This window comes from Oncorhynchus masou, unplaced genomic scaffold, assembly GCF_036934945.1.
Source record: "Oncorhynchus masou masou isolate Uvic2021 unplaced genomic scaffold, UVic_Omas_1.1 unplaced_scaffold_2386, whole genome shotgun sequence".
Taxonomy (NCBI): Eukaryota; Metazoa; Chordata; class Actinopteri; order Salmoniformes; family Salmonidae; genus Oncorhynchus; species Oncorhynchus masou.
The window spans coordinates 4,091-13,480 of NW_027008843.1; the positions used below are offsets into that span (position 1 = coordinate 4,091).

Sequence of the window (9,390 nt, forward strand, 5' to 3'; positions counted from 1 at the left end):
GAAAAAGCCCTGGAAGGTTTGGGGTGAAAAAGCCCTGGAAGGTTTGGGGTGAAAAAGCCCTGCAAGGGTTGGGGTGAAAAAGCCCTGGAAGGGTTGGGGTTGGGTTGGGTTGCTCATTGGAATTATGAGACTGTTGTTGTGTTCCAGCCTGTATTTATCTTGTCGGTCTACGTTTTTTGTTAAAATAATGCTTGTTGATCATTATGTATCTATTGAACTCTAATGCTGCTCAGTGAAATCCTTCACTTGAAGAAGACTGTTTTTTTCTGGCCTGTCTTTGCCACAGTCAGGTTGTCCGGCCTGTCTTTGCCACAGTCAGGTTGTCTGGCCTGTCTTTGCCACAGTCAGGTTGTCTGACCTGTCTTTGCCACAGTCAGGTTGTCTGGCCTGTCTTTGCCACAGTCAGGTTGTCTGGCCTGTCTTTGCCACAGTCAGGTTGTCCGGCCTGTCTTTGCCTTTGTCTTTGTGTTAAAGGAATTCTAAATTCTAAAAGACTGATGTCTGTCCTCCTCGTCTGTCCTGTCTGTCTGTCCTCCTCGTCTGTCCTGTCTGTCTGTCTGTCCTCCTTGTCTGTCCTGTCTGTCTGTCTGTCCTCCTCGTCTGTCCTGTCTGTCTGTCTGTCCTGTCTGTCTGTCCTGTCTGTCCTCCTCGTCTGTCCTGTCTGTCTGTCCTGTCTGTCCTCCTCGTCTGTCCTGTCTGTCTGTCCTGTCTGTCCTCCTCGTCTGTCCTGTCTGTCTGTCCTGTCTGTCCTCCTCGTCTGTCCTGTCTGTCCTGTCTGTCTGTCCTGTCTGTCTGTCCTCCTCGTCTGTCCTGTCTGTCTGTCCTGTCTGTCTGTCCTCGTCTGTCCTGTCTGTCTGTCCTGTCTGTCTGTCCTCGTCTGTCCTGTCACTCTGTAGGATGGTGGAGGTGGCAGCGTGCCACACCAGCCATACGTCTGCAGCTAAGACTCAGAGCGGTCAGGTGCTGATGTGGGGTCAGTGTAGGGGTCAAGCTGTAGCCTGCCCTCACCTCACTCACTTCGCCAGCACCGACGATGTCTTTGCATGCTTCGCCACGCCCGCTGTCACATGGCATCTCCTCACCGTGGGTAAGACTGACACACCTCCTCACTGTGGGTTAGACTGACACACCTCCTCAACTGTGGGTTAGACTGACACACCTCCTCACCGTGGGTTAGACTGACACACCTCCTCACCGTGGGTTAGACTGACACACCTCCTCACCGTGGGTTAGACTGACACACCTCCTCAACTGTGGGTTGTACAGGACGCTGTACAGGATGTGATGATGGTTACAGACCTGGGATCAGATGTTATTTGAAGTATTTTTCGTTGTTGTTCTGTGTTACTCAGATGGTGATGACTATCTGACGGTGGCCCAGTCTCTGAAGAGGAGTTTGACAGCCCGGACATCTCAGATCTCAAGTTCCTTGTGGATGGAAAGTGTATCCACGTACACAAAGCCCTCCTAAAGATCAGGTACCTAAAAGGACTTGAGTTTACACAGGCAGGCCAATTCACATCTTCTGTTTCCAATCAGATCAGCTCATTTGACAATAGTTGGGAGGGTGGGAAGAAGATCAGAATTTGGGCTGCCTGTGTAAACGGTTCCAAACAGACCCAGGTGGTCTCCTTTTATGGGCCTTGGTCACACAGAACCACCATTTAATACAATGATAATGTTCATTTGGCCAACGTTTTCATCCAAACAACTGTAAACCGAGACATATTTATTCGGTATATGCTGTGGCGCTGTGTGTTTTTTAGTATTTCTACTGAAGTTTTGTTCCGTTTGTTCACTTTTCCTCTGTAAATACATCATATATTTGAGGTACAACACCACTCTGAAGGTTATTTAGTTCTTTGTACCACTGTGCCCCACACTATCAACCTGCCTGCTTGCAAAACACAGATCGCCGTCTTGAGACAGCCCGCTGGTCACTAGAGATACCCAGAGAGATAGCTGCCTGTCACTGGTAGGGAATACATGTTAGGAACTTCATCATTCCTCTTCCTCCCCTAGTCAAGCCTCTCTCTCTCTCCTCCCTCCCATATTCAAGTATCTCTCCCTCTCTCCCCTCCCCTAGTTAAGTGTCTCTCTCTCTCTCTCTCTCTCTCTCCTCCTCTAGTCAAGTCTCTCTCTGTCTCTCTCCCTCTCTCCCCTCCCCTAGTCAAGTCTCTCTCTCTCTGTCTCTGTCTCTCTCCCCTCCCCTAGTAAAGTCTCTCTCTCTCTCCCTCTCTCTCTCCCTCTCTCCCCCATAGTCAAGTCTCTCTGTCTCTGTCTCTCTCTCTCTCCCTCTCTCCCCTAGTCAAGTCTCTCTGTCTCTGTCTCTGTCTCTCTCTGTCTCTCTCTCTTTCTCTCTCTCTCTCTGTCTCCCTCTCTCTCTGTCTCTCTCTGTCTCGGTCTCTGTCTGTCTCGGTCTCTGTCTGTCTCTCTGTCTCTGTCTCTCTCTCTCTCTTCTCTGTCTCTCTCTCTCTGTCTCTCTCTCTCTCTGTCTCTCTCTCTCTGTCTCTCTCTCTCTCTCTCTCTCTCTCTCTCTCTCGTCTCCCCTAGTCAAGGCGAGACCCCCTGCAAGCTAAAACGTGTAATTTCTTTCAATTATACGCATGTTGCCACAGGTTCAGAGTTAGTTTTTTTTTAATGCCACCCCACTCCCCCACTCCCCCACAAACATTTCTGTAAACAATGTGTCGAAATGACATGGTGATTTCCAGTCGTTGCCTTCCTTGTCTCCTCCCAAGTCTGCTATGTTTGTTACCACTGTATGAAGCTTTGATTCGGTGCGTCTGTCCTTCCTGTCGACGCTATGAGGAAGCAAAGGACACGGCTATTGTTTCCCCTCTAGTTCTTTTTTTAATAAACTCGCACGCAACATCCTCATGCCTTAAACGCTATCGTTTTCCATTTGCCAAATCAGAGGTAAAGTAAATGTATTTATTTTTTACATCTCGAAATGTGTTCGTTTGTACACCTGCTGTCGTCGTCGTCCCCCTCACGATCCCTACGATCCCTTATTGAATGCCGCTCAGTGTAGATGAAGGAGAGGACAGAAGGATTGGACTCCATTTGAGACATGGATTGTGTATGTGTGCCTTTCGGAGGGTGAATGGGCAAGACATTGATGTGTCATTTGAACGGGAAGTGGTAGTAGGTGCCAGAGGCAGGTGTTCCTATTGTTTGGTGTACTCCATGTAGAAACTAGATGCATATTTACAAAAGAATATGGACACCTCTTCAAATTAGTGGATTCGGGCTATTTTAGCCACACACCAGTTGCTGACCGGTGTATAAAATCGAGCACACAGCCATGCAATCTCCATAGACAAACATTAGAAGTAGAATGGCCCGTACTGAAGAGCTCAGTGACTTTCAACATGGCGCTGTTATAGGGATGCCATCTTTTCCAAACAAGTCAGTTTGTCACATGTCTGCCCTGCTAGAGCTGCCCCCAGGTCAACTGTAAGTGCTGTTATTATGAAGTGGAAACGTCAAGGAGCAACAACGGCTCAGCCGTGGAGTGGTAGACCACACAAGCTCACAGAACGGGACCGCCGAGTGCCGAAGCGTGTAAAACTCGTCTGTCCTCGGTTGTAACTCTCACTACCGAGTTCCAAACTGCCTCTAGAAGGAACGTCAGCACAATAACTGTTAGTTTTGGAATTGTTAGGTTAGATTACTCGTTGGTTATTACTGCATTGTCGGAACTAGAAGCACAAGCATTTCGCTACACTCGCATTAACATCTGCTAACCATGTGTATGTGACAAATAAAATTTGATTTGATTTGTTGTCACCCTCCATGGTGACTGGTCTTTTGTCACCCTCCATGGTGACTGGTCTGTTGTCACCCTCCATGGGGACTGATCTCCATGGTGACTGATCGCCACGGTGACTGGTCTGTCGTCACCCTCCACGGTGACTGATCTGTTGTCATCTTTCCATGTTTTCAGGTGTGAACATTTCCGTGTGTTGCTGAACGAGACAGACGAGGAGTCTATTGAGATTCACCAGTTCTCTTACCTGGTCTACAGGGCCTTCCTCGAATACCTTTACACAGACACCATCAACCTGCCTCCGGAGGACGCCATAGGTTCGTATATTTATTTAACCTTTTATTTAACCAAGCAAGTCAGTTAAGAACAAATTCTTATTTGCAATGACGGCCTGGGAACAGTGGGTTAACTGCCTGTTCAGGAGGCAGATACAACAGATTTGTACCTTGTCAGCTCGGGGGATTCGATCTTGCAACCTTTCGGTTACTAGGCTACCCTGCCACCTCTACACTCTAACCACTAGGCTACCCTGCCACCTCTACACTCTAACCACTAGGCTACCCTGCCGCCTCTACACTCTAACCACTAGGCTACCCTGCCACCTCTACACTCTAACCACTAGGCTACCCTGCCGCCTCTACACTCTAACCACTAGGCTACCCTGCCGCCTCTACACTCTAACCACTAGGCTACCCTGCCGCCTCTACACTCTAACCACTAGGCTACCCTGCCGCCTCTACACTCTAACCACTAGGCTACCCTGCCGCCTCTACACTCTAACCACTAGGCTACCCTGCCGCCTCTACACTCTAACCACTAGGCTACCCTGCCTCCTCTACACTCTAACCACTAGGTTACCTACCACCTCTACACTCTAACCACTAGGCTACCTCTACACTCTAACCACTAGGCTACCCTGCCACCTCTACACTCTAACCACTAGGCTACCCTGCTTCCTCTACACTCTAACCACTAGGCTACCCTGCCTCCTCTACACTCTAACCACTAGGCCACCCTGCCTCCTCTACATTCTAACCACTAGGCTACCCTGCCGCCTCTACACTCTAACCACTAGGCCACCCTGCCTCCTCTACATTCTAACCACTAGGCTACCCTGCCGCCTCTACACTCCTAACCACTAGGCCACCCTGCCTCCTCTACATTCTAACCACTAGGCTACCCTGCCGCCTCTACACTCTAACCACTAGGCTACCCTGCCGCCTCTACACTCTAACCACTAGGCTACCCTGCCGCCTCTACACTCTAACCACTAGGCTACCCTGCCTCCTCTACACTCTAACCACTAGGTTACCTACCACCTCTACACTCTAACCACTAGGCTACCTCTACACTCTAACCACTAGGCCACCCTGCCTCCTCTACATTCTAACCACTAGGCCACCCTGCCTCCTCTACACTCTAACCACTAGGCCACCCTGCCTCCTCTACATTCTAACCACTAGGCTACCCTGCCGCCTCTACACTCTAACCACTAGGCCACCCTGCCTCCTCTACATTCTAACCACTAGGCTACCCTGCCGCCTCTACACTCTAACCACTAGGCTACCCTGCCGCCTCTACACTCTAACCACTAGGCTACCCTGCCGCCTCTACACTCTAACCACTAGGCTACCCTGCCGTCTCTACACTCTAACCACTAGGCTACCCTGCCACCTCTACACTCTAACCACTAGGCTACCCTGCCACCTCTACACTCTAACCACTAGGCTACCCTACCACCTCTACACTCTAACCACTAGGCTACCCTGCCGCCTCTACACTCTAACCACTAGGCTACCCTGCCGCCTCTACACTCTAACCACTAGGCTACCCTGCCGCTCTACACTCTAACCACTAGGCTACCCTGCCGCCTCTACACTCTAACCACTAGGCTACCCTGCCGCCTCTACACTCTAACCACTAGGCCACCCTGCCTCCTCTACATTCCTGGGACCACTAGGCTACCCTGCCGCTCTACACTCTAACCACTAGGCTACCCTGCCGCCTACACTCTAACCACTAGGCTACCCTGCCGCCTCTACACTCTAACCACTAGGCTACCCTGCCGCTCTACACTCTAACCACTAGGCTACCCTGCTCCTCTACACTCTAACCACTAGGTTACCTACCACCTCTACACTCTAACCACTAGGCTACCTCTACACTCTAACCACTAGGCTACCCTGCCACCTCTACACTCTAACCACTAGGCTACCCTGCTTCCTCTACACTCTAACCACTAGGCTACCCTGCCTCCTCTACACTCTAACCACTAGGCCACCCTGCCTCCTCTACATTCTAACCACTAGGCTACCCTGCCGCCTCTACACTCTAACCACTAGGCTACCCTGCCGCCTCTACACTCTAACCACTAGGCTACCCTGCCGCCTCTACACTCTAACCACTAGGCTACCCTGCCGCCTCTACACTCTAACCACTAGGCTACCCTGCCTCCTCTACACTCTAACCACTAGGTTACCTACCACCTCTACACTCTAACCACTAGGCTACCTCTACACTCTAACCACTAGGCTACCCTGCCACCTCTACACTCTAACCACTAGGCTACCCTGCTTCCTCTACACTCTAACCACTAGGCTACCCTGCCTCCTCTACACTCTAACCACTAGGCCACCCTGCCTCCTCTACATTCTAACCACTAGGCTACCCTGCCGCCTCTACACTCTAACCACTAGGCCACCCTGCCTCCTCTACATTCTAACCACTAGGCTGCCCTGCCGCCTCTACACTCTAACCACTAGGCCACCCTGCCTCCTCTACATTCTAACCACTAGGCTACCCTGCCGCCTACACTCTAACCACTAGGCTACCCTGCCGCCTCTACACTCTAACCACTAGGCTACCCTGCCGCTCTACACTCTAACCACTAGGCTACCCTGCCGTCTCTACACTCTAACCACTAGGCTACCCTGCCACCTCTACACTCTAACCACTAGGCTACCCTGCCACCTCTACACTCTAACCACTAGGCTACCCTACCACCTCTACACTCTAACCACTAGGCTACCCTGCCGCCTCTACACTCTAACCACTAGGCTACCCTGCCGCCTCTACACTCTAACCACTAGGCTACCCTGCCGCCTCTACACTCTAACCACTAGGCTACCCTGCCGCCTCTACACTCTAACCACTAGGCTACCCTGCCACCTCTACACTCTAACCACTAGGCTACCCTGCCACCTCTACACTCTAACCACTAGACTACCCTGCCGCATCTACACTCTAACCACTAGGCCACCCTGCCTCCTCTACACTCTAACCACTAGGCTACCCTGCCATCTCTACACTCTAACCACTAGGCTACCCTGCCACCTCTACACTCTAACCACTAGACTACCCTGCCGCATCTACACTCTAACCACTAGGCCACCCTGCCTCCTCTACACTCTAACCACTAGGCTACCCTGCCATCTCTACACTCTAACCACTAGGCTACCCTACCTCCTCTACACTCTAACCACTAGGCTACCCTGCCACCTCTACACTCTAACCACTAGGCTACCTGCCACCTCTACACTCTAACCACTAGGCCACCCTGCCTCCTCTACACTCTAACCACTAGGCTACCCTGCCATCTCTACACTCTAACCACTAGGCTACCCTGCCACCTCTACACTCTAACCACTAGACTACCCTGCCGCATCTACACTCTAACCACTAGGCCACCCTGCCTCCTCTACACTCTAACCACTAGGCTACCCTGCCATCTCTACACTCTAACCACTAGGCTACCCTACCTCCTCTACACTCTAACCACTAGGCTACCCTGCCACCTCTACACTCTAACCACTAGGCTACCCTGACGCCTGGTACGACGCAGTGTTTCCCCTAGATTATTCTCCAAGCGGGGGTGTAAAGAACTCCATAAGTACACCACAGTGTTTCCCCTAGATTATTCTCCAGGCGGGGGTGTAAAGAACTCCATAAGTACACCACAGTGTTTCCCCTAGATTATTCTCCAGGCGGGGGTGTAAAGAACTCCATAAGTACACCAGTGTTTCCCCTAGATTATTCTCCAGGCGGGGGTGTAAAGAACTCCATAAGTACACCACAGTGTTTCCCCTAGATTATTCTCCAGGCGGGGGTGTAAAGAACTCCATAAGTACACCACAGTGTTTCCCCTAGATTATTCTCCAGGCGGGGGTGTAAAGAACTCCATAAGTTCACCACAGTGTTTTCCCCTAGATTATTCTCCAGGCGGGGGTGTAAAGAACTCCATAAGTTCACCACAGTGTTTTCCCGTAGCTTAATTATTTACCAGACGGGGTCGCAAAGGACCCCAAAATCAGCATCTATGGCCTCATGTGAGTTATGACAGCTTATAGAAAGTATTGTAATGCACTAGAATTCCACCGTTAACCTGGACTCAGAAGGAGGTCACTATAAAATGACTGTGGTCCATTTGAGCTGTATTCCATGCATCTCTCCTGTGCGTACCGTAGGTCTCCTGGACTTAGCTACGTTCTACCGTGAGACGCGTCTGAAGAGACTGTGTCAGGAGACCATCAAGAGAGGCATCTCTGAGGAAAACGCGATTACACTGCTCTCTGCTGCCGTGAAGTACGAGGCCAGGGTAAGAGGGGTTTACACGTTCTGTTGTCCTCCCGTAGACCCTGAACACTGACCAGCCAGCCCAGACCCTCTCTGTTGTCCTCCCGTAGACCCTGAACACTGACCAGCCAGCCCAGACCCTCTCTGTTGTCCTCCGTAGACCTGAACACTGACCAGCCAGCCCAGACCCTCTCTGTTGTCCTCCCATAGACCTGAACACTAACCGGCCAGCCCAGACCCTCTCTGTTGTCCTCCCGTAGACCCTGAACACTGACCAGCCAGCCCAGACCCTCTCTGTTGTCCTCCGTAGACCTGAACACTAACCAGCCAGCCCAGACCCTCTCTGTTGTCCTCCCGTAGACCTGAACACTGACCAGCCAGCCCAGACCCTCTCTGTTGTCCTCCCATAGACCCTGGCCGCTGACCAGCCAGCCCAGACCCTCTCTGTTGTCCTCCCGTAGACCTGAACACTGACCAGCCAGCCCAGACCCTCTCTGTTGTCCTCCCGTAGACCCTGAACACTGACCAGCCAGCCCAGACCCTCTCTGTTGTCCTCCCGTAGACCCTGAACACTAACCGGCCAGCCCAGACCCTCTCTGTTGTCCTCCCGTAGACCCTGAACACTGACCAGCCAGCCCAGACCCTCTCTGTTGTCCTCCCGTAGACCCTGAACACTGACCAGCCAGCCCAGACCCTCTCTGTTGTCCTCCCGTAGACCCTGAACACTGACCAGCCAGCCCAGACCCTCTCTGTTGTCCTCCCATAGACCCTGGCCGCTGACCAGCCAGCCCAGACCCTCTCTGTTGTCCTCCCGTAGACCTGAACACTGACCAGCCAGCCCAGACCCTCTCTGTTGTCCTCCCGTAGACCTGAACACTGACCAGCCAGCCCAGACCCTCTCTGTTGTCCTCCCGTAGACCCTGAACACTGACCAGCCAGCCCAGACCCTCTCTGTTGTCCTCCCGTAGACCTGAACACTGACCAGCCAGCCCAGACCCTCTCTGTTGTCCTCCCGTAGACCCTGAACACTGACCAGCCAGCCCAGA

At 51.9% G+C, this 9,390-nt stretch overlaps 1 pseudogene; it reads left to right on the forward strand.

The window, feature by feature from the left end:
- The first annotated feature begins 782 nt into the window (after nucleotides 1-782).
- Nucleotides 783-8,366, forward strand: LOC135533467 (RCC1 and BTB domain-containing protein 2-like; annotated as a pseudogene).
- The last annotated feature ends 1,024 nt before the right edge of the window (nucleotides 8,367-9,390 follow it).